The following is a 27,222-nucleotide window of genomic DNA, read 5'->3' as shown; positions in this document are numbered from 1 at the left end:
CACTTGGGCATAATAGATAAACTCTCCCAGCTATGCATCAAACCATATGTTACAGATGGATAGCTAACTGGCTCACTGATAGAACCCACTCAGTCAAAATACGGGAAGGCACCTCTAGCAGTAGACCCGTAACAAGTGGCGTACACCCCAAGGATCAGTCTTGTGGCCTCTACTGTTTGGGATATACTTTTCTGAGGTGCAAGCCAAAATCAGTGGTCTGTGGCTGACCAAGTTTGCAGATGACTGCAAGCTGGGCACGGTCATAAATTCCCCTAGTGATGTAAACATCCTCCAAGAGGGCCTTAAACTAATGACTGGTGCCAGAAGCATGGTCTCAAACTGAATGCCAAGACATGCATAATTATCCCCTTCGAGGAAAATGGTGCCCCCGCTAATTATTACATTAATAACAATGTACTAAGCATGCAATCAGTCATGAGGGACGTGGGCACCCAGGTTGATGGTCAAAAGTCAGTTTGCTACCATGTTGCCTCCGTTGTACAGAAGGCTTTCTACATGTCCCATTTCACAAGTAAGTGTATTTCATCCAGGAACAAGGAGGTCATAACATCCCTGTACTCCTCAAAATAGACCAACACCAACGAATAGCACCAGACAGCAAAAAGCAGCAAACCAAACCACAAAGGCGACCAAAAAATGGGAATTAATATAGTTAAAATTTATTCTACAAAACTCCACAGAAACACAGATTTAGCACACGCTTTCGTAAAAAACATCAGAATCATAAAACAGTTTAAACAAGTGCCACATTTTAAATACCACTCCCCATGTAAACTTATCCAATGAAAATTCCAAACTAATTAATAACAATTAAAATATCCCATTCCTTAAAGGCACATAAATATATTAAATTCAACATAACATTCATAAGTAGACCAAGACTGAACTTTTCCAAGATCATTTTAAACATAAGATTTTAATCTAAGTATGCTAGATGCTCCATTTCCAGCATACTTCGATTAAAATCTTAAGAATGTTGAGGTTACAAAATTATTATTCTTCTTTCGGCTTTTCCTGGTTAGGGGTTGCCACAGCAGAACTCTGGTCTGCTACTGACTGGCAGTGGATTTTTACGGTGCTGAGTTGCCAGCCCGATGCCCAACCTTCAAAGAAGGCACACCCATTCATGCATGCACCTACCTGCAGGTCTTTAGACGTCACTCAACCGTGGGGAGGACATACAGACTCCACACAAAAGGCGCTCCAGCCGAGAATCGAACGGGATAACCTCTTTGCTATGAGGCGACAATGCTAACCGCTGAAAAACAATCGCTGTTCTGACGGTTTGAAATTGTAAGCTTTCGCTTACATAGGGTCGATTAATCACTGTTCACTTTTTTTAAGCGCTCGGTGATCTAATATAGACCCTTAACTGCTATGACAGAATTCCTACTATGTTTGAAATACCCAATATTCATAAATCTAAAACACTGCTCCCCTTTTAGACCTCTTATTATGTCCTCCCTGTGGTTGCGTGGATTTCCTCCAGGTGCTCCGGTTTCCTCCCACATCCCAAAGACATACTGTAGGTGGATTGGACACTCTAATTTGGCCCTAGGTGTGAGTGCATGCGTTTGCCTTCCGTGGAAGGTTGGGCGCTGGGCTGGCAACTCGACACTGTAAAACTCTACTGCCAATCATGAGCAGACAGGTGATCCACTGTGGCGACCCCTAACCAGGAAAAGCCGAAAAAAGAAGACTTATGGAGAGAACGGATAGAGCGAAACTTTCAGTTTATGTATTTCATTTACTTGAAAAAAAATTATTAGGAATAGTTTACTTCGGATTATGGAGATTTTAGAGACAAGAAACAGTTGACATTTTGGCGCTGCTGATATTGACGGCCTTTAAAAAGTTTTACCGACTGAATTTGGATTGATTTGGGTGAAGAAATGTCTGAACTGTATTATTTAATAATTATTTAATTTTTATTTTTAAGCAGCTGACATGTGCAACTATGGGGGTAGCAATGCATCCAGCTATGTAAATTTAGGCAACTCCTATTTTTCATTTTGCAAAAAGTTATTTTTGTTTTAACTGACAATGTGTTTTTTTCCCCTCTCCTATCAAGGGTGGCACCCAGGAGGATTTTGCATTAATTTATTTTATTTTAAATTTAATGCAGAATCTGAGTTTTTTTAAATAATAATCTGTTTTATTACCACTTAAAGGTTGCTAGCAACACCTATTTGGAATTCCATGGCATGCATCAGTTTTCTATTAAAAAAGATATGGTGAAGGGACAAACGTCCAGACCAGCAGACGTGTAGTTAATAATGAGGACTTTTATACAGAGATTAATTTTTATTTGAAGAATACATTTTTGGAGAGGAGTTATTCTAAGTAGGTCATTGATTTATATGCCAATGAAATCTCGACAGAAAGACTGTACATTTATCAACCAATTGTTTTAAGGAATACAGTTTATACAGTTTGATACAAATAATCAAGCAAACAAGGAAGGAGATTGTATTTGCACATGTAGCTTGGAATACCTTGCCATTATGGGATATTACTGCCAACTGGAAAATTTAGTTTGCTAATTCAGAAGTAAAAAATATTTCAGAGGACACCCTGCAGTTTTTTTTAACAAAAATAAATTTAATGTTAAGGATATTTTGAGGCATGAGCAGATTAAAAATATAAGACATCCAGGAGAAGAAAGTTGGAGGAACAGTTTCCTGCAATTCTTGCAGATACTGCAGGTTTATTGTTAAATGTTCCATCTTTTTTTCAGGGCCAATACCCAAAAGGCTTACAAGGTACCTGGTTATTTTAACTGTGGATCAAAATATCTCAATTATGTTGCCTTATGTATTTTATGTGAGGCGAGTTTAAGTGAATCTACTAACATAATTACACTATCAGTAAAAAAAATTGAAAATACACTAACACTCTATTGCATGTTGTAATTATAAAGTTTATTTTTTTTCATTGCTGGATCGTTTTGGTTTACAGATGGGATCTACACATGTGGAAGATGAGATAGAAGCAAGATTTTTTTGCCTAGTAGCAAAAAGCATTTATTTGCAGACCTCTCTACAAATCTTCGATCATCTGAACAACACTAGTAAAAAATGTCACTGCATTCAAATACCTAGGAATGTGGTTGGACCCCTTCCTAAATTTCCATCTCTACACGGACTAAACATGTGCGTTCACACGCACCTTAACACACATTCTCCTAATCTGAGCTAATAGGGCCTGCTTTTCTTTCCAGACTCTGGGGAAATGCCATAAGTAAAGTTATCTTACTGGCTCAGTGAGAATATGGTCATCCTCCAATTGCTGCACCCTCTAAAGAAATGCATCCACCATTCAATCCACATCAAGCACATGCAGATTCAGGACACTCCCCCCAAGAAATTACCACCATGGCAAAGCCATTAAAAAAGCTAATCATCTATCTGTGAAACAATGTGCGGACTTTCTACTTGCCTTTCAATAATTTAAACTCATCAAAAACAAGACATTTCCCCCACTAGCCTCAGGACTATTCAGAGAAGCACCAACATACAACCTCAGAAATCGTAACCCCTCAGGTTCTCTCCTTCAAACCCCCCAAACTAAGCTTCAGTGCCCAGACCATGCTTTCCCAGCCCTTAGTCCTAGACTGTGGGAATTTCTCCCTTCTTTTCTTAAATAGCATTCATAGCCGGCCTTAGGCATAGGCCAACTAGGCGGCCGCCTAGGGCGCTGCTCTAGTAGGGGCACTTTTCCAGCGTTTATTTGGTGTAAGTAGACCAGGATGGGGGCACCAGGTGGTGTGATGGGGGGGGGCGCCATGGAGTCCTTTTGCCTAGGGCACCAGTTGACCTAAGGCCGCTCCTGATAGCATTCATCTTACCCCATTCTCCTTTTAGAACTAAAAGCACATTACAGGACTCAAGGAAAAAGCAACTGCTCTCTCTCTCTGGCCATACATTACCTCTTCTACCCTACTTTCCACTACATACCTTGCTCTGGCCATTTTTCATTGTGGGATGGCGCAGTGGTGTTAGCAGTAGCATTGTCGCCTCACAGCAAGTGGTCCTCTAGATCAATTCTCGGCTGGGGTGCCTTCTGTGAGGAGTCTGCATGTCCTCTCTGCGTTCGTGTGGGTTTCCTCCCATGTTTACTCTGGAGCATTACTCCCTGGGCCTCCGCTGAAAATTGGTTTCATTCAAAGTCGGACTTTCCCAGTTAACAAATGTTAAATAAATTTTCTCAGCAAGCCACCTCTGATGTCTACCCTGTATATAATGCTTGGATAGATTCTGTTTTATCAGTCACTTTGCATACATGTCATGCATCTACTACCTTTTTACCCTCAAGCCTAGTCAGATATTCGCTTTGTGTATAACACACACACACACACACACACACACACACACACACACACACACAGAATTTGATCATTCATTCTGTACAGAATGTCATGTATCTACTGTGTCTATCCCTGGACTGAGACTGACATAGGTCCAAGTAGGATCAGTCAGATTCAAAAATAAGCTGCAGAGACCACTTACGGAAAGTGCTTTTAAATGATTCACTTTCCTGGTATTAATGATCATACAAATTTCAAAGCTGTTCTTAAACAGGATGTAAGACACTAACTGATACATTGAATTTTATCATGTGATCATAGTCATGTGCTTGGATATTGATATTTAAACTTAGGGTTTTATATTTAACACAAGTCTAATGAACTCTCTCTTTAGAAGATAAAAAAAAACTTACTGATTTGAATGTTATGTTTTTTGGATTTGTTCTGATAAAATGGTTACTCTGCACAACTAACTTACAATTTTTACTTCTATTTTATGCAAGTCTATGGCCTTTACCAAAATCTGAATAAATTAGAACAGCAATCTGGCAATCCTGGAGAGAAAAGACCCATAAATATAACAAAAGTAGCAGTAAATGGGGGAGGGGGGGGTGTAGGCATCAAAATCATCTTGACAAAGGCTTAGTAACGAAAAGGTAACATGACTGATACATTTACATAGACGTTAAAGGCAGACAATAAATGCAGTAAATACAGTGATTAATTAGGCAATGTCTGTGACTGACATGAAAATAATACATATAACAATGACAGATATCAGTAAGTTCATAAGTATAATTTGGTGCCCTTGAATACAATTTTACATTTTATGAAGCTCCAGACTGTTATTCAGCTAAGTGTGGTTGGTTATTAGTTTGTTTTCTTGGCTGTTTTCATGCTTTTGAAGTTTATAACATAGCTGCCCATGCAGGCCATTTCAAGCCCAACCAATTTCACTTTTGGTACTAGAATTAATCTATCCCATTTGGTGTTAACACTGGAATTACCTATCCCATGGTCAGTAATGTTACTCCTAGTGAGTATAACTGGAATCATACTGTAGGCAATTTGAGATGAATCATGCTCGGGATAATGCAGTTAGGAGTTGCCTCTGTCCAAAGGTAGTACAGGGTGCAAGTCAAGTGGTAAATTTTCTACTACTCATCCATAGATCCAAGTTGTGCTTGAATATGAACAGGGAAAAGTTTTGTTTAATGCGGATAGGGTGTCTGCTCCAGAGCAGTGTCAGAGGCTAACAGGGAGTATGGAAGAAGGCTACAGAGTCGCTTCAAAGACATGAGGGACACTAGAAGCCTTTTGCAAGGGATACAACAGATCACAGATTATAAAACCAGATCAGCTCAGTGTGAAAAACAGCATTGAATGCATGGACAGGCTGAACTTCTTTGTTAGATTCAAAGAGGAAAAAAAAACTTGGCTGCAACTAGGATACCCACTAACCAGAATGAAGGGGTGCTCAGCCTCAACTCTGAGGAAGTCAGAGGTCAGCTAAAGAAAGTGAACCCCAGGAAGGCTGGTGACCCAGACAATATACTGGAAAAAGTGCTAAAAGGGTGTGCAGATCAACTATGCTCAGTTATGACAGATATTGTCAACACCTCCCTTGCTCTGGAAAAAGTACTCTCTTGCTTCAATTAACAAACATCATCCCTCTTCCCAAAAAGCCAATCCCTCTTGCCCGAATGACTACAGACCAGTTGCTTTTGAGAGGATTGTTAAAAAAACACCCGTCAGCAATTCTATCATTAACCTTTGGTCCTCTGCAGTTCACTTATCAGGCAAACGGGTACAATGCCACCGAAAGGACATCAGCAGTGGATCTCTCATTTGACCATCTAGAGGGAAAGAACAACAATGACAGACTGTTGTTCATAAACTTCAGTTCTGCATTTAATACTGTGGTTCCTATGCAACCTACCAATAAGCTAATCAACCCTGGAATTAACAAGTACCTTTGTAACTGGATCTTCGACTTCTTGATCAACAGACCACAGAAGACATGTGTAGGAAATAACACCTCAGGGTGCATAATTCTCAGCACTGGTGTTCCTCAGAGATATGTGCTCAGCCTGCTTCTGTTCACCATCCTTATCCACGACTGTTCTGCAAACACAGTTCCAATCATATCATCAAGTTTGCAGAAGACACCACAGTCATGGACCTCGTCAAAGGACAGGATGCAAAACACAGTTCCAATCATATAATCAATTATTTAACCACAGAAAAACATCTAACGATCCAAACCTCAGCTAAGGAAGTCACTGTTGTTTCCAAGAAGTACAAAGTTACATGCCAAAAAGTAAAAAATTATTTTATTGTAGGTAAGCGCTTTCGTGGTGCTACTCACACCACTTCTTCAGACCTTTTACAACCATGCATCACATTACTCTATACATTATACTAAAATTTGAATCAGCCCATTAACTTAATTGATTCAGTTGGATAAATTAACCTGTTAATCACCCATGAAAAACTTCTATAAAAGCTATACAAAGGGTACACAAGCTCAAACAGTCAAACTTCATTCTACTATAAAAACATATAGAAAGGAGTGCATATATATATTTGGTTAGGTGTAGGAAGAGAGAAATGTATGTATGCATTCATTTTATATTTCTAATTTTTGTGCGAATGTACTGGTTTCTAAAAGTATGCATATATAAGTTTAAGCGGTTTTTATATATGTTGCTTGTAGATTTTATATATATATATATATATATATATACATATATATATATATATATATATATCTTTGTTATATATGCATCCTTTTCTATATGTTTTTATAGCTGTATGAAGTCAATTTATCCAAGTGAATCAATTAAGTTGGGTTGATTCAAATTTTATAGTATAAAGTATAGCGTAATGTGATGCACGGTTGTAAAAGGTCTGAAGAAGTGCTGTGAGTAGCACCACGAAAGCGCTTAAAATAAAATTACTTTTTGGCATAGAACTTTGCATTTCTTGGTAAACAACAGTGACTTCCTTAGCTGAGGTTTGGATCGTTAGCTGTTTTTCTGTGCTTAACAAATAATTTTGGTTGTTGCTGGCGATTCATTTACACTAACTGTGACCTAGAGAAACTGTTCATATCATCAAGTTTGCAGAAGAGCATACAGAGATGAGGTCAACTCTCTGACTGGCGAGTGAGAAACAACCTAGACCCGAATGTCTATAAAACAATGGAAATCATCACTGACTTCAGGAAAAGGTCAACTGCCCACTCATTGCTCATGATTAATGGTGAAGAGGTGGAAAGGGTTAAAACTACAAAATTTCTAGGAGTACACATTTCAGAGGATCTCTCTTGGACTATGAATACTGGTCAGTTGGTTAAAAAGACCCATCAACATCTCCACTTTCTAAGAAGGCTCAAAAGAGAAAGGTTCCCACTTACTTTACTGTCCACCTTCTACAAATAAGCTACTGAGAGCATTCTCCCCTGTAACTTCACTGTTTGGTTTGGGAACTGTAGAGTAGCTGAAAGGAAAAAGCTACACAGAGTGGTGAGAGTTGTTGAGAAAATCATGGGAATCAGTTTACCATCAATCCAACAGTTATTCACAGCAAGGAGCCTTAAAAGAGCCCACAAAATACCTCACACCCTGCACACGGCTGGTTTACTCAGCTGTCATCTGGCAGAAGGTACCACAGCATTCGCTGTAGGACCTCCAGCTTCATTAACAACTTCTACCCAACGATGATTAGACTTATTAACGCGGACACCAACCACAAATAAACTTTTCAGTATTTTGTTTGGAATGTACAATATTTATTTACATTTAAGTGCAACTGCATGTTACTTGCTTTATGTAATAATACATAGAGTGACAATTTTAGATCACGTGCAATACTTGCCTGTCATGCTGCTACTGCACAGTATTTATATGACTACATAGAGGTTTAGCTTTTTTCTTATGTTCTTGTGGCATAATCATTAGTCTTTAATTCCTTTACTGGATATATTTTAATGTTGTATCTGTTGTATTCTGTGCTTCTTCTATACTCTCATGGTGAGCTGATACTCGTAATTTTATTTAGGTTTACACGTGTAGTCCTAAATGACGATAAAGTTTACTTTGAATCTTTGAAAAACCTCTGCAAGACATACTTGTCTCTCCAAATCATTCTGTTGATGTTGCAAAAGATGTTTAGATCCCTAGACAGAGTATTTCTGATGAATTCTGATTTGCTGATGTGCAGCAGGTCCATCAGTACTGGGTCAGAGGATTCCTTGTATGCCGCATACAGGTCACTTCTTTGACGTCTGTACAGGGCTTTGAGTCGGTCCATGTAGGACATATTATTTAGGCCTTGTATCCTTTTAGCAAGGTATCTCTGTGGGTATGCAAGTTGTTGAAAGTTGAGGTTAAACAGTGGAGGTGGTGGATGGGATATAGTTCAGAACTATGAACATATGTACTTTTGTGACTGGTGCAAAGTAATACATATACCATAGCTAGACGGGAATAACAGGTTCAGGGAGAGGAACATGAAAGGAAGATGTGAATGAAGCCTGTATTAAATGACAAATGGTTACAGGACTAGAAGGAGGAAGGTAGAAATGGGAGACAGAAGGACATATTCTAATACACATGCTTAATGCTATGTAAGCAATTAAGAGAAAACCATTATTCAGACAAAGATGTACATACAGAAATTAAATGACTTGGCCTACTGATCATTATACTCAGAATTAAGATTCACAAAATTCTATATCAAAATAAATTAAAAACATTTTCAGTCTTAAAGGTTCCTATCTATTGATTTCTATTCATTGAGCAATACTCAAAAGATGTAACATCTCCTCTGTAAATAAGAACGAAGTAGGGTTAAGAAAATAGAAAACACTGGTGCAGTCAAGTGGGATGGCTTCTAGGAGGAACTTACTAGGAAGAGATGAAGTCAGTCACAATATGTAGTGCTTTAACAGTACTATGTTCTTGGTGAGAGCAGAGAAAGGGAGGATGTATCCATTTAAAGATTTCTAGCAACTGTGTGTTGACTAGCTTTTCATATAACTAACGTGAATATGTTAGAGAAAAGTTTAAAAAGTTAGTTTGATTTTAAGGGCAAGACTGCATCTGCTGTGAAAGTATTTTTATGGTGTTGAGAGACAGGTTGAAAATGACAGATAACATTTTGATTATAAAAAGGGCCCATCAAGGAGGAGTTCACACACACGCACACACAAGCCAGATGCTCTGCCCTTTTTAACAAAACTTGACAAAAGTTATACTGTGTTTGTGCAATACACCTTACTAATGGGAAGCACACTGGTCACCTTTCAGAGGCAGTAATGTAGATCGGCACAGGGCCCGATCAGTACAGCTACTATCAAGGAGTAGCACTGCTGTCAAAGAAGCTGACTAAATGATACTTTTGTCCCTTAGTACTGACACAGAGGACAGAAGTCTACCACATCCATACTCAAACAAACGTTATGGCTATTATCACCACAAAAACAACTACAGATTGAGATATATCTGGCATATTACCACCATAATACCACTGACCATGTTATTGTTAGGAAATGAACTAGAAGGAGTTAACCATAACCCTGTAGTTTGTAGTTATGCATCTACAATTAATACAGCTTACAGGTCACTATTCTACTGCAGTCCCCTTTAAAACCACAACTACTCAGTTTATCAGAGATAAAACTACAACAAAAACATTCAAGTGTTAATGTTGTAGGAGTGAGAGAACTAACTGTTATGTATTCATTATCTTGTTTTAAAAAGTGAAGAAAAAAACCTGAGGGGATGGCATCTCTTAATTCTTTCTTAATAAGAAAGCCTAACATTTCTGACCTGAAGTCCCTCAAACAACACGTGAACACAAAGGGGTCACTTCAAAAGTCTAAACAGATTACCACCTTTGTCTCTAGGCCCTTCTTTTCCTACCTCATCTGAAGTCCATACTTTTCTTCCTGTATTTATAATTCACTTTTTATCAAGTATTTGTCACTGAAAAAATTGTGCAATACTGTACCATCAAAACATTTGTAGGTAGTATTAGAACTGCTGCAAAACAAGTTGGTATGTTGCTTCTTAAAATATATGCTCTACAGCTGGGCATACGACAGCTTAACAGCACAAAATGTAGCCCAACTTATCTGAGATGCCAGTTAATAAATTGCAAACATTTACTACGGTCTCAAAATGTTTTTGAAGCACAAATCACACCTACGTCCACATAACAAGGCAATTAATAAATGAATAGGTTACCCTGTAAAATGCCCTAGCCATCAGATTCTTTACAGGAAACTGGAGGACTCTCCACCTCTTCCAGATTGTCCACCCTACTTCATCAGTACTAATTTGCACCAGACTAATTCCACAGAACAAGTTACAAGACTATACGGAGATTAGCTGCTAACCTTGCAACACCTGCTGAAACACAAAGAAACTAGACAATCACAAGATAATCTAATATTTAAAAAAATATCAAGTAGCAGAAGGCCCCTTAGCAAATCTTAACCAATAAATACCCTACAAATATATCAAAAACTTACAAATTAATACCCTACAAGGTAACCTACAGATACAAAAAGCACCCAATTATTTTGACTAGGAAGGTAAATTGCAAAAGGAACCTTTTCAAGCGTAATCTAATTACAAAGATAAAAGGAAAAACAGTACTGCAAAAAAGACACATACGGTGCAGTACTTTACATACCACCATGTATTACAAGAGTTCATTGAAACAAGTACTCCATAACTACAGAACAGAATTAAGTAGCAATGAAAAATGACAAAAGACAACTTCAAAAGGAGTTAAGCTCTGAAGCACACAAAGTCTAGTTAGAGACAGAGTAGAGCCAGCTAAAATAAATTATAACAATGTTCAGTTTGGGAAAGAAGACCATCTGGTCACATAAAAAAGACATCTACAATGAATTCAACAACTTAAAACAGAAACACACAAACAGCTGACAAATATGATACTGCAATTTGGCTCAAATTATTTTTTTGCAAAAATTGCAGGAAAAGGCGACAGACATCCAATTACTAAATATTCATGGGGCATCGCCATTTTTGGTCCTTAACAGAAGGAAAAAAAAACGTTGTTGTTATTATAGTGTAATACTGTACATTTAAGCAACAACCCACGACAGGGTGTGAGTAATGCAGGAATTACCCATGGCTAGTGTGGTTTGATCACAAGGGTGAAGCCTTTTTTTGGTGGTTGAAGGGTGGAAACAAACTTCCACTCTTCTTTTTAATGTGCAATGTTTCGTCCAATTTATGGAGCTGTAACTATTTCTGTACAGTTAACGGCTACTTAGACTTCAATTTGTTTTCTCCGCTTTAAAGAGATACAAGCTGGGCAGCTGTAGCTATTTTAATAGTTACAGCTGCACGAGGTCTGGTTTTTCCTCTGCTTTGAAGAAATAAGGATATGGTAAAGTTTGTTGCTCAGGGTGAAGTTTCTATTGACCAGCCTTTTTCCTGTTGGGAATATTTGATTTACAATGTACACACTGATTGGTCTGTACAATCAGAGTGAATGATTCTGACTACTAAATAGGGCTTATTCAGTACCTAAAGATGCTAGTACAGGAGATGCAGAGAAATTTACTTATCTGCAAGCAAGCAAGTATAGGTTCATAGGTAGGTACTAGGCTATCGGCCCAAGGGCCTACGTAAGCCTAGCCAACAAGATTCCCTGGCTTATGCCATCAAAGAAAGTCATTTTCCTGTGCCACTGTCGAGCAGAGACCCAGAAGTGAGCCCCGGGCTGTATTTCCTATTTCCCATCCACTCATCAAGATTTTTCTTGAAGAGTGCTAATGAACAACTTTGCTTGACATAGATGGGTAGCCTGTTCCAGAGTATGGGAAGTCTCTGGGACAGGAATCTATCCCTCCAGCATGTCCTGTTTATTGTGGTGACAAGGTTTAGGTCCCTAGAGCGTGTTGCTCGGAGGGATTGGGATTTCTTTAGGTGTAGCATAACCTTCAGATCCTAATTAAGAAGCATTCTGATGCAGCAGCACAGGTCTCAAAGTGAGAAAGTAAAGACAGTATACATTCGATAGCTGGTAGGAGCTGAGGGGTCACACAACACTGACATCACACAGGGTATAGCATAAAAACAACTTTTGTTTTACCTAAATCGGTGCACAGAAAAAAGGACAAAAGCAATCCACATCAACTTCTTTCTATTTCGAAGAGCTGATTCCACAACATTCGGGGAAGAAACTAACCAAGATACAGTGACCAAGCTTTATCTTGCAGTAACACTTAAAACTGACTGTTTTTCTCAGAGTTGACACTATGCTGCTTTTTTGTTAGCTTGTGTGAGCCAAACTAAGTCACACTGTAAAGCTACTGCAAGATTACCTGCATTAAAATATGGTTTTGCAGTCTTTGTTTAGGGCATGTCAAGGTAAAGAAAAGTGAAGATCCTAAAAGTGATCCCCTTTGAAGCCTCCATGGAGTTTATCATGCAACCAGCAATCTATCAGAAATGCCAACAATCCAGGTGATCATAAGCTATGATTTGAAAATAATTTTTTAACCAGTCTTAAATAGGCATGTACTGTGGTCTCATTTTCAGGAAATACCCAAGGGGATAGAGTATACCTCTAGCATGAACATTGAAAGAAACATTCACGCAGCATGGAAAAAAAAGTTGATACAAAATTGTGGGGGAGTATCAGTATTTATCAAGAATATCATCACCTCACAAAAGATTCCTTGGGACATCACTTGTGAACTCCAAGTCACAATAAGGAAGACCAATTATTACTTCACAGCTAGCTAAAGAACACAAGCTGAAATTCCCATTAAACCCAAGGCCTTTGTACTGAGGGACTTCAGCTATCCACCAATAAACTAGCTGAGCCACACTGCCAGTGGTCAGCACACCCAGAGATTAAATTGACATTATAAATACCAACTCTCTCACAAATATTTAACCATACTATTAGGGACCCCAATATCACTTTACTTAAGCACACTTCAGTAAATTTACAAAGGGCTTAAGGGAACCATTAAGAAGCTCAAAGCCAAGTATAAACGTAAACACTAATATCAAAAATAACTCCAAATCGTTCTTTAACTATGTCAGAAAGTTAAGAACTAACACCCAACAGTGCTCGGAGCTAGTCTACAATACTACTAAACTCTCTGGCCCAAAGGAAATAGTAAATACCCTACCTGACAAATTTAGTACAAATTTTACTCCACCCAAAGTTATAGTCATCCCATGAATTCCACGATCTCAGCTTCCCCATTTAATTACTATGGAACAACTTCTCTCAGTCCCTTCAAAAACTAAGAATATTTTATCCATGGGCCCCGACAACAAACCACATTGCCTGATTATCTCTGCCAAATATAGCCTTTCTGAACACATACCTAAACTCTTACTCTAAGCCTCTCCATTGGTTACATTCCTGAAGTGTGGAACACAGCGACTGTAATGCCATGATAAAAGTGTGGCCCGTCTCACTAGCCTCACACGTAAAGTTATGGGGTGCATTATCTTAGAATTCATCAATCTGAACATTGAAAGTCTCTCAACCCTAACCCTCATAAATTTACCTTTATCAAGGGAAGTTCCTGACTCTTTAACCTCATTCACTTCTTTGAAAAAGTAACTAAAACGCTAAAAAGGGGTTATTGCAGAGCATACAGCATATCTACACCTGGTTAAGGTCTTTGACACTATTCCCCAAGCACGCATTATTCAAAAACTTGTAAATCTGACTATAAATCCTTACAGTGTCAACAACCAAGATGGCTGCACACCAAGTAACAGCTTGATTCTCGCTCTCCCGATGTGAAAACAAACTCAGCAAAGAAGGTCAGTAGATTTTTGTGTTTACAGGTAAATTTCAGAAACTGTCCAGTAAGTGTACCGCCTGGATGCCAGAAAAAAAGAAATACAGAGGACCTAGAAAAAATCAGCTACAAAAATTCAGCAAAAAGCAATGCAACCTCCAGACATGACTTCCAGTAACCTATAGGAAGACGTAAAATAACTGCACACAGACCTGGTTAAAATAAATGAAACGCTGATGAAGTATATCAACACAAACAACAAAAGGCTGGAAAAATGGAAGAAGCTTTAAACAGATATCCAAATAAGGTGATAAAGGTGCAAAAATCAGACTGAAAGGAAGAAAAGGCTGACTGAATAGGAGGCTGCAGTAGCAGGGCAGCTAGTAGAAGCACAGGCTGCACCATGCGCCTTTATTTTTTTTTATTTTTTTGAAGACGGCTTTCAATAAAACAAAACATTTTGCGAAATTTGACACAGGCTCAAATGGATATGACAAGAAACAACTGTCTACAAGTTCAACTTGCCAAACAGTGTACGCACGTAACACAAAAGCTGGAACTAGGCATTTATCAAAAAAGCTGTTAGACATAAAAGGTGGGAATAACAACTTTTTTAATACAATGATGCTTTCTGTAAAATCTATAAAATGTCAATGGCCTAAAAGATCAATTCAAAAAAGAAAGTAGTGAACTATATTAAAAAATAGAGTGGGCAAACAACTATATGACATGAAACACACTTGGAAAGAACTGAATATGTGAATTTGATAAAGAAAATATTTTACGATGGTTATTCAGTAGAATACCTGGGACAAAAGAAAGAGGAGTATTTATATTAATTGCAAGAGGAGCTCCAATAGTAACAGAAAAGGATAAAAAAGACAATAATGGCAGATTTGTAGTGCTATGGGGCTACTGGCAAGGGGGGAGGATTACACTGGCATGTATTTATATCCCACCTAAAACTGCTATAATGGAGCTTAAGAAAATTCTGGGAGAAATAATCTGTTTTCAGCAGGGAATATTACTTGAAGGTGGGAAATGGAATTTGATTTGCAGCAGTGAAGATGTGTCTGGAGGGCCCAGAAGAGAAAGTATGACAACAGGGCAGATTTTTGAAGAAATTTATGAAAATGTTTGGCATGTTAGGTGTGAATTCAGTAACAGGAGTTCAGAGTGAATTTACATATTCACCATGATATAAAAACCGGGCTAGGCTAGACAGAATTTACACTTCAATTAAATGTACATATTCCTGTGACTGTCTTAATACGCCCCCAATAATTATTTCAGATCATGCGCCCGATAATAACTAAAATAAAAACAGAGTAATGAAATAAAAATGAGACACTGACACTTTCCCACCTATCTGTTGAAAGGAAAGGAATTTGTGGAATAGGTACTGAAGATTACTCAGGAGGTATTGGAGAGGACAGAAATTTCTTCTGAAAATATAGCTAGGGAATGGGATAAAATTAAGATGAGTTTAAAAATATGGTGGAAGAAGAAAAAATATTTAGAGGGACTAACAAAATGTTAAAGTATTGCAGAATAGGGGGGATACAAGAAGAGGATCAATTGTAGAATGCTAAACTGAAAATAAGAGATTTACCTCGATAATATGCATGACTTTAGAAATACTGCTGTTAAGCAACTGTTTTTTGCTAATAACACTACAGCACAGACTTCCAAAATGGCTGCACACAGAGTACCTGCTTGTTTCTAGCTCTCCCAGTGTAAAAAAGAAACTCGGCAGAGAAAGCTAGTAGACTTTTGTGTTTATGGGTAAATTTCAGTAAATGGCTAGTAAGTGCACTGCCTGGATGCCAGGAATAAAGAAATACAGAAGACCTGGAAAAAATCAGCTACGAGTGAGGAAGAAATGCTGACTGGGGAAAGATTTGCAGCTGTTCAACAAAAAGCAATGCAACCTTCAGACATGACTTCCAGTAACCTACAGGAAGATACAAGACAACTGCACACAGACCTGGTTAAAATAAACCAAACACTGATGGAGTATATCAACACAAACAACAGAAGGCTGGACAAAATGTAAGAAGATTTAAAGAGACATTCAGATGAGATAATAAAGCTGCAAAAAAAAAAAAAAAAGTTTGAAGAAAAGGTTGGCTGAATATGAAACTGCTCAAAAAAAAGAGATGTTTCAAAAAAAATAATAGAATTAGAGGACAGAGCATGTAGGGAAAACCTGAGATTTTCAGCTATACCAGAGAAGCAAGAAGGAACATGCTGTGTAATTTTATGAAAGCACAAATAAGCAACTGGACTGGTATTCCACAGCACAAGTTGTTAGTTTAAATGGTACATCGTGTGTATGCTCCAAACCTAGCTATAAGAAAGCAACCTAGATCTTTAATAGTAAAGATGGAATCCTACCAGCAGAAGGAGCTGATTCTGACAAAACTATGGCAGGACAACATAATTACTAAAAGTGGGAGAGAGCAGAGTGTGGACAATGATTACTCATTGTACACCAGGCAGAAGAGGAGTAAATTCATCCCACTATTCAGGGCATGTTGAGACACAGGTGTGACATTCAAACTGCTGTATCCAGCTGTCTTTAAAGTATTCCACACTGGAGGGGCAAAATCATTTTTTGATGAACTGCATGCTAAGGAGGAAATACAAAAATTTCAAGGTGACAAAAAGTGAGCTCTGAAACAGGAGGAGACTCTGCTTCTTGTTCTTTTGGTAAAAAAGACCACAGGGAGACTGTACCTGTGGAAACCTTTTCCACCACTTCAATGGAAAATGTTGGAGAGAAGAAAGGGAGCACAATAGTTGACTAGAAGAATCAAGAGTATGTTGGAAATGAAGAAGAGACAGGATCTGGATGATAGAGAAAAAACATAATAAAAGCAGCAACTTACTGTGGGATTACAATGCAATAATTATATTTGTGAAATATGACAGAACAAGAAAATCTGGAAATCTTGGACTTTTTCAAAATTTGTTGGACCTGTGGGGACTTCAGGTCACTAATATTCGGAAAAACGCTTTGGGGAAAGGTAGAGAGGGGAGAAAGCTTACTGTAAGTAAAGAAAACATTTTATTTTCTTAATAGGACTGTATTCATGGTGTATGACTTTCTTTGCATGCCATTGTTAAGTGTAATTGGGATTGTAAACATGTATTTTTTTTTTCTTTTTCTCTCGTCTCCCTTTCTTCTTGTACAGTTTTGAGAAATATAGGCAATGAAATGAAAAAAAAAGCCTGGTAAAAGGCATTACAAAGTTAAAATTAATGTACTTTTTCTCATTCTTACATGGAGAAATGACTGGATTAAGGACTACAGATTGATTAGTTTTTAGAGAGAGCAAGTAAATCAAAAGAATACTGAATATGACGAGGCTTTTTATTTTAGTAAATGCATGTCTACTTACTAGCAATCCTGCAGCTGGTCTTCATGTTTCCATGGAAACATCCTGATAAAGAGAAAATGGCTGTCTGGTTATCATGTCACCACGGAGACAATCTGATAAAGAGAAACTGGTGACAGTCTGGTGGAAGGGGATTGGCTTTGGAGAAAAAAAAAAAAAAAAAGAGAGAAATTGGCTAGGACATAATGTTCTCTGAAAGCAATCATGGGGTTTCCCAGCTGGGAGAGCTTTAAAGATAAGACAAAATCAATTAGCCTTAAAGTAAATTTTTCTAATTTTTTGTTTGTTTTTTTTAAATGCAATGGGGATACTAATAGAAACAAGTGTTTTTTTTTTTTCTTTTTCTCCTTTCTGTCTTTTTCTTTGTTCAGTTTTAAGAAATGTAGGCACTGCAATCTAAAAAAAATAAAATAAAGCAAAGAGGAAGAAAGAAGTGGAGGGGGAGGAAAGGTCTGGTTAAGAGAATATGACAAAACAAAAAGTATGCAGACAGTTGAATTTCACCCTGCTGGTAAGGGTGGAGGCATTGTCGTGTTAGACAAGGACATGCATATGCAAGCTATGAGTGATTTACTTTTGTAACTGTGAACTATAACATTGTGAGAGCATTAACAGAAAAAGTCTCTCTCCTGATTTTTGATCTCTTAATCACGGGTATGATTACTGAGGAATTGTTTTAATTATTTTAATGCTGATAATCCAAAGATATTGGTTATCTACGACTACCCAAAATACATAAAAGATTCGAATAACCCACCCATGCTTCCTATAGTTTCTGGGAGAGGGTGGGTTACGGAACCTTTATCTATTTATGTACAGAAAATGTTGCGTCCAGTAGTTGATGGGATACCAACGATACTGAAAGCTACAAAAAATTTCTTAGAAGATTTATATACTGGGACAGTTTGGGTAGATCCGACTAAGAAATTATTATTTGTTACCCTTGATGTAGGTTCTTTGCTCATGGTGATACTGAATGACTGGGGAATTGTTGACGCAAGGCAACCACTACTCTAATAGTGAATTTGATATGCAAACTTATAGAGATAATTTTAGAAAGTAATATTTTTGTCTTTGGTAAAGATTATTATCTGCAAAAGGTTGGCATAGCTATGCTTGTGCCAACAGCTACGCCAACCTTGTATTAGCCAAGTGGGAATCGGATATGGTCTTTGGTCATACTTCACTCATTTTATGATATAAGCAGTTTGTGGATGATGTGTTTTTATTATGGGATGGTGATGAACAGAGTCTATTTGCATACTACTACTACATTTTTAAAGTTTTCAGCTACTTATTCACCTTATAGTATCCGTTTCCCGGATGTCACTGTACACAGATCTGCTCTGGGAGCCTTTCATGCAGGTTTGTATAGGAAAGAAAGTAGGAATAGCATTTTAATGCACAGAGTATGCACCGTCAACATGTCCCTAGAAATGTGCTTACTGGACAATTTCTAAGAATGATGAGACTATATAACCTAAACTGCCTGATCTGCAAGGCCATGAAATGGATTATCATGGAACTCATTAACGGAGACATTGGCAAGCTCCAAACACTCGACCCCACACAGTTTGGCTTTGTCAAGGGGAGGTCATGTCTGTTAAATCTGGTCGACTTCTTTGAGGTAGTCACAAAAGCCATAGATAAGGGGAAGATGGTGCACACTGCCTACCGTGACCTGGCCAAAGCCTTCAACACTATTCCCCACTCGGGAATAATAGATAAACTCTCTCAACTAGGCATCGATCCATATGTTACTAGATAGTTAGCAAACTGCCTCACTGATAGAACCCACCTAATCAAAATAGGGGAAGCCACCTCAAGCAGTATACCCATAGCGAGCAGCGTACCCCAAGGATCAGTTTTGGGGGCTCTGTTATTCAGGATATACTTCTCTGAAGTGCAGGCCAAAACCAGTGGGCTATGGCTGACCAAGTTTGCAGATGACTGCCAGCTGGGCATGGTCATCAATTCCCCAAGTGATGTGGACGTCCTCCAAGAGGGTCTCACTCAAACAAATGACTGGTGCCAGAAACATGGCCTCAAGCTGAATGCCAAAAAATGCATCATCATCCCCTTTGGTTACAGTGATGTCCCCACATATTATCACATTAATAACAATGTCCTAAGTACACAATCAGTAGTGAGGAATTTGGGCACTCAGGTTCACAACAACCTGATTTTTGACCACCATGTTGCTTCTATTGTAAGGAAAGCTTTCTACATGGACCACCATAAGTAAGGGTATCTCACCCAGGGACAAAGAGGTCACAACATCCCTGTATTCTTCCCTTTAAGGCCAATTATGGAGTACAACTCCCACTTCAGCATGTACCACCCAAAGCACATGCAGCAGCTGGAGAGACCTCAGAGGTTCCTCACCAGGAGAATCCAGGGTCTCAAACATCTACCCTATACAGATGGGATAAAAGCCCTGTCCCTCTACTCAGTTTCATACACACTCCTCAGAGGTGACCTCTAGCTGGAATACAAAGCAATCTTTGACCCTGCCTTAATGGGACTGCTGCATCATCTCGCCTTAGGAGTCCCCCAGGGCTCGATACTAGGAACACTTCTTTTCTCCATCTTTATCAATGATCTTCATTCAGTCATCCCAGATGCTACCTGCATTCAATATGCGGATGACTCCACCTTGATATGTTCTGACACCTCACCAGCTACTTTATTCAAATTAACCCAAATTACCTTCAATACAGTGGAAAAATGGCTCTCCAATCAACATCTAATCCTAAACCCCAACAAAACTAAGTTGCTCCTCTTCTCCCCCACATGCAGGACCTCCCCCCCCCCACCAGCCTTCAACATAACTGCTAACAATGGCACTATCATCTCCCCAGAAGCCCAAACTAAATTACTGGGTGTCATAGTTTATAACCTGAAATTTGATTTGATATGCATATCAATCAAACTATCAAAACCATTAATAAAAAACTTGGCTCTCTTTACAGAATCAAACCTTTCCTTACCCCACTTGCTAGAACTGCAATTGCCTGTTCCCATCTGCTATCAACTCTTCTCTATGCCTCTTATTCTCCAACTTAAACAAAACAGATCTTGATAAACTATCATCCTGCTATAACCACATTGCCAGATTTGCTACTGACACAGCCTACCGGACACACCACTGTCACAACCTAAATCACCTAGGATGGCTTGAACTGCCAAGCCTACTGCAGTTCAACCAGCTAATAGTGGCACATAAAGTCCTTTACCAACCAGAAAATACATCTGCACTAATAAATATTATCAGCCCCTACACCAGCACCAGGCCACTGCGATCATCCATTATACTCCTAGTTCAAACATACAAATCCAACCCCTCAGCTAGGGACTCTCTGTTTGCCAACTCTGTTGGAAGAATATGGAACAGACTCCCCGCTGACTTGACCCTAGAACCCTCACTAGCTCAATTCAAAAACAAACTCAAGAAATACTTCAAAACTTATTGGTTATGTCCTTGCACTAACCCCGACTAGTGACCTCTCTATTTCTTAGGTGCCTTACCTACAACTACTTCTAACTTTTTTCTACCACTCCATTTCAGGAAGGGTCAATTGTATAACTACTGCTCAGTGTGTCTTAAACCTGAATGTAATGTTATGTATGTTTAACTTTGAAAATAATGTTACGTTTTTGTAAAGTGTTTTACAATAAGTACTACATATGCTAAATGCTGGTATTGCTTATAACTGTAATCTGCTTGAAACTAGCATTTACTAAATGTTATATGTGTATTATTTATTTATATTAAATAAATAAATTAGGACTGTAATCCGCTTGAAACTAGCATTTACTAAATGTTATATGTGTATTATTATCTTGGAGCTTTTCTCCCTGGGCCTCTGCTGAAAATGGACAGTCGGACTATCCCTGTCAACAAATGAAAAATAAATAAAATAAATATCCACAAGTCAAGCTCCACTTGAGCAGCCCGTATATGCAACCTCAACCTAGTCTGTGATGTCAATAGGACTTGTTGGTGGGACAGATTTGTGTCCCAGAGACTCTCTCATCTGTGGAATAGGCTCCCTTCTCCACATCAAGCAGAGTACCTCATTATCCCTTTTTAATGTGTGATAAGAGACCTTGGAACCCAGGTGGAGAGCAGTCTCTCTTTTGATAGTCACATCACCACAGTAGTCTGGAAGTCCTTCTTCGTGGCACACCTCATCATAAAAGGGTTCTCATCCAGGGGGGGGGGTCACTGTTCCCCTCTACTCGACACTCATTAGACCCATTATAGAGTACAAAGCCCCTTTTGGAATGTACCTCACAAGACATCTGCAGCAGCTGGAAAGGCCACAGAAGTACCTCACAAAGAGGATTACTGGCATCAAACAAATACCCTACACTGACCATCTCAAAAAACTCCAGCTTTACTCCATAGCATATCACCTACTCCGAGGTAATCTCTGCCGAACATATAAAACCATGTCAAACCCAGAGCTGTTGGACATGCTACACCTAAAGAAATCCCAAATCACTCCGAGCTACACACTCTAGGGACCTAAACCTTGTCACCACAATAGATAGGACATGCTGGAGGGATAGATTCCTGTCCCAGAGACTTCCCATACTCTGGAACAGGCTACCCGTCTATGTCAAGCAAAGTTCTTCATTAGCACTCTAAGAAAAATCTTGATGAGTGGATGGGAAATAGGAAATACACCCCGTGGATCACTTCTGTCTCTCTGCTCGACAGTGGCACAGGAAAATAACTTTCTTGGGTGGCATAAGCCAGGGAACCTTGTTGGCTAGGCTTACGTAGGCCCTTGGGCCAATAGCCTAGTACCTACCTATGAACCTATCATGAGTTAATGGAAGCCGTTAGTAAACAAGTCAGATTTTTTGGGAAGAGGTTATGGTGAAAAGGAAACTGATCTGTGTATACAAACTGTGCTTTGTGAGAGAAATGCAAGAGGTAGACTTTTTTTCTCAAAAGCTTAGAGTTCTACATAAGACTCTCAAGTGGCTTTGAATGAAAGGAAAATTAGGTTTCCTCTTACTTTTTCTAGTGAAGTAAACTATAGTGTAACATTAAAAAGAATTGGAACATTCTTTATGCAAACAATGAACTGAAACACATAGTAACAGACAGACCTAACTTTTCTTTCAAGAATAATGTGTCAATTAAACAACAATTATGTTATAAAAAGGAATCTATACCACTCTTAGATTCACAGAGACTAGGGACTTTCCCATGCAGACACTGTGGAGCGTGTAGATATATTTTTAGTGGATCCAGTTTGGTATACCCTACACAGGGATGCTCTGTTGAGTTTCCCTTTTTATGCTGACTGTAGCACTAGGAATATAGTTTATTATTCACTGTGTGTTATATGTGGTGCATATTATGTGGGTAAAACCAATCATTCCCTTAGGGAGAGGGTCCTTGAACATGTATGTGACATTAGGAATAATAAGTATACTAGTGCCCTGACTAAACAGGTAAAGACAGAAGGTGAAGAGCATAATTTTATTTTTTTTGTACTAGAGATAGTGATGGAAGGATGTAGGGCAGAGGATTTGAAGAGTAGGATGGAAACCTGTGAACAAAGACGGATTTTATACTTCAAGGCTGACCCCCCCCCCCCATTAATGATGTAGTTTCATTAAAACACTGATGAATTTTATGTTATTTCGTAAAACGTTTTTACAGTTTTGCATATTTCTTAGTTAAAATTTGGTTAATTGATGCTCATTTTTGATTGGTGCATGTGATGTATTTAAGTAGTGAGTTGCTATGCGGTTGTTAACCGTGAAAGTGCTTACCGTTTATTTTCATTAGAGTTTGCTATTTTATCTATGCATTTTTTACCTCTCTGCCTTGTTTGAGACTCTTCTATTTGCTTTTATTTCATTTATCTCTTTTTTAGTCGCAGTTCCTTTACTTGGTTTCATTACTTTTTAATATTGCTCTTATAAACTCAACGTTGTTAAGAATAGAAGTCTTTGCGGCAGCATGTATTTTCTAAAAGATGTGGAAGTCTGAAACTAAAATACAGATCATTAGCTTCAACCCCCAATGATTTCCCAGAAACCCACAACATTTATGAGGAACAAACCAAATATAAAAGTAAAAAAATCTAGACATTCTGTGAAAATCTGGACACATAGCTGGCCTTGGGCATAGGCTAACTAGGCAGCCAACTAGGGCATGACTCTAGCAGGGGAGCTTTTCCAGTATTTATTTTTTATTCTTTTGTAGTAAAGAAATGGTTTCTTTAAAATATGTTGAATGAGTACAGGAAAAAAAAAAAAACAGTATGACAAACTGTGAGAAAGAGGAAGAAAAAGTAATCTGGATGGTGTAGGTAGACCAGGATGGGGACACTGAGTGGGGGTAGGAGGGCACTGTGGAGCCCTTTTGCCTAGGATGCCAGTTGACCAAAGGCTGGCCTTGACTGGACAGTTGAGATGACTGTTTTCTGTCTCATGATACCTTTCTAAAGAAGAGAGAGATGGTGTTGTGTGTCACATCAAAAATTAGGCCACATGAACTGCAAGAGCAGCAAACACTTATGTAAGTGAAGTCAAAAGTTGATCTCTCAGATAAGTTCTCAGCACACTTGGAAAGACTACCAAAATCAGACATAAAACTCAGGCATTTTATACACACACACATATATATATATATATATATATATATATATATATATATACACATACACACACACATATATGTACACACACATACATGTGTGGTTTTATACGTGTTATAAATATATATATATATATATATATATATATATATATATATATATATATATATATATAAATATTCACACACACACACAATATTTTGAGAACTTGGTGTGCACACACACACACACACATATATATATATATGCGTGGGTGTATTATTTTTAAGTATTACAGTCCTGTTCACCGTCTGAAGTTTAACCATTAAAAAGCTGACTGTACAACTATACAGGTACAGAACGCTCAACAAATCAGGGGCATTTTTAAAATAAAACACGTGTGAATTAATATACATTTTAAAGTAAAAAAGTGTATAACTTGTTGCTGTCATCATTATTTGTCAAGTATAATTCACCACCTTTTCTTAAAGAGCACCAGTTTTGGGAGCAATTAAGAGGAATGCGTGAAATTCAGGGACAGTTGAGCGGCATTCTGTAATTCAAGACAAGAGCACGCAAACGCAGTTCGGAGGTGCTGCCTTTTTAACTAAATGTACAACGTGATCATTACCCAAGAGTCAAGACTCATAGGTTCATTGATTAGTACTAGGCTAACTACTGTTTTGGGATATTTTAAGCCTAACCAATTACCCCATGTGAAAATCAAACACTGCACCTTGTCTCCAAGGTAAAAATCCTAACCATTATGCCATCCTTCTCAGATTTTTAGGTTCACAGATTACTACTAGGCTAAATTTAAACCTAGCCATTTATCCCTTAAGAGAATCAAACTCCTCACTTTGTGTATGTGGCAAAATATGTTAACCATTATGCCAACCTCCACTCCATTCCACACCAAGAACGTAGCTTGTCTTAAAAAAAAATCGAATTGTTACCCATGCAATTAAAACACAAATTACAGAACCGATAAAGGGCGTCCAGGACAAGTCTCTCAATCATCACTCATACTGTATCGCCCCATTAATACAAAATAAAATCCAAAAATCTATCTTATTAGACAACCCAAAAAGACAAATCAGCATTGCTGTACTGCAGTACAGAACAGAAACAAAGTCTGCTGTAAGCCTGTAGCTGCAAATCTCACACTTTGTATCTGCAAAGCGCTAAACGAAAAGTAACTACAGAATCATGGACTAAAATCAAAACTCCAGGGTTTTGCAACAAAATACTGTGGTATTGTAAAACCCGATTTTGTTAAAACAGCCCAAAAGGACTACACTAAGTTATTAAATAATGACAACCCTTAAAGTTAAAACTTATTTAAAAAATGCCTTTCTTAGTAACGCGTATTACTGCAAATCTTCTTACTACATCCACTTTTAAATAGTTAAAAAGCACCGTAATTAGACAGCAACTCCAATTTTGCCCCTGACTTTGACCATCTTTTGTACGATAGTTAGCATTTCCTTGACTTTAGATAAGTTTAACTTTAGAAAATACATCAGTTTTATTTAACAATGTAAACCACAAATGGTGGTGTACTGAATACATAACCAAAACTACAGAAACGTACATGCTGACTGCTGCACGACTGCTCACAAATAAGCAACAGCAGGTGGTGTAACTTTGTCGTGCGCAAGTCTTTCAGCTCAAAAATTACATTACTCAAAGTACTCCAAATATGCGAATAGTCAACAGACACTACGGAATTTGGGGGTGTGTGAAAAAAAATCAAGTTTTTTTTTTTTTAGCTGTACTATACAAAAAGGCAACGGACACTCACAACGTCATCGCAGCGTTATCAACGCGAAGTTATCACGGATGAAGTAATCATATTGCAATCCTCTCTGCTAAACTCAAAAACGCGTGTTTGTAAACAATTCCAATAGTCTACATTTCCTTAACAACATGCAAACATGGCAGCGGAAAGATCGTCATCCATCTACTCTCGTAGTAGTATTCTCCCGCGAGAATAGACATAGCGTGAAAAATATGGCGGCACACTGCAGCATAATAAACACGTCAAAAGCCGTGAAAATAACATTAACTTTTAGAAATAGTTTGTTTGCTGCAGTTGGAAGTATGATCTTTTCTCCACAGCTCAAGCAGATTCTAATATTTGAGTATACTCCTTTAACGCATATGTTCAGGGTTTGGCGGGGTACGCAGGTGTAAAAGGCATGCTAGTTGTGTGCTTTTTGTGTTACTTTGGTTTAGCATACGTGTTTTCCTATCATGTCATATTAAACAAGCAAAAAATGGCAGACTTACGTCCTGAAGATTTTTTTTTACAAAAACACAGTTGCAGAAACACAAAGCTTTCGGATTAGTAATCCGAAAGTTTTCTGCTTCTGCAACAGTGTTTTTGTAATAAATCTAGACGTAACTCTGCCGTTTTTTGCTTGCTTGGTTTGGACTGTATTGGTTTGTTGGTAACGGCGAGCCTATTACAAGTTTCTGTTTTTTTCTTGACTATCCTGTCATATAGGCGGGGTATTTTTATCGTTCTTATGGGGTTATAGTTTAAAATGTGACTGCTTTGAATTTGTAATCTTTTTGAAAGCCTGCTTCTTTATTTTCACACACCACTGTAATACTGACGGACTGCCTCAATGTAAACACTGTTGGGAGAAACTGAATGTATTTATTTATTTTGCTATAAACTCTCAACTTTTTGTGTTGCAAACCTAAAAAACAGCATGCGGTCAATATTCCAAATCATGGAAGTTTTAAAAAGAGGCATTTACTGACTTCGACAAAATAAATTCATTTGCAAGTATTTAGTCAATTAGATCCAGTCCACAACTGATCAGATCGGATCGCAAATACCGTTTGCACTCTTAAGCTTTTTTTTTCTTCAGATAGCTATAAGTTTTAGGATTTTGTGGGCGAAACAATGAGCCAAATAAAGGATAGCAGAGAAACGTTTTTAACTAACTAAATGTTCTCACTTAATTTGTGCGAATACCGTACACTACCAGATGCGTTTAAACTGACAATTCCATAATTTGTTGTGTGGGTTTTTTACTTTGATCCCAGAAACTTAGTCAGATT

General features: G+C 38.1%; 1 protein-coding gene across 2 annotated transcripts in view; it reads right to left on the bottom strand.

The window, feature by feature from the left end:
* LOC122812109 (myoneurin-like) overlaps positions 1-26,132 on the bottom strand; it is a 947,405-nt gene extending 921,273 nt beyond the window's left edge. Inside the window, exon 1 of one of the 2 annotated variants that reach the window (XM_044084390.1) lies at positions 25,952-26,132. The gene's annotated coding sequence lies outside the window, so the exon portion shown is untranslated. Of the gene's footprint in view, positions 1-25,741; positions 25,804-25,951 lie in introns of those variants that run through there. The other variant, XM_044084391.1, reaches the window with a different exon arrangement.
* Positions 26,133-27,222: the final 1,090 nt, after the last annotated feature.

Source organism: Protopterus annectens, chromosome 9.part0 (assembly GCF_019279795.1).
Source record: "Protopterus annectens isolate FY-2018-M chromosome 9.part0, PAN1.0, whole genome shotgun sequence".
NCBI classification, from domain to species: domain Eukaryota; kingdom Metazoa; phylum Chordata; order Ceratodontiformes; family Protopteridae; genus Protopterus; species Protopterus annectens.
Note: the sequence above shows the minus strand (reverse complement) of the source record. Positions and strands in the feature narration are given on the sequence as shown.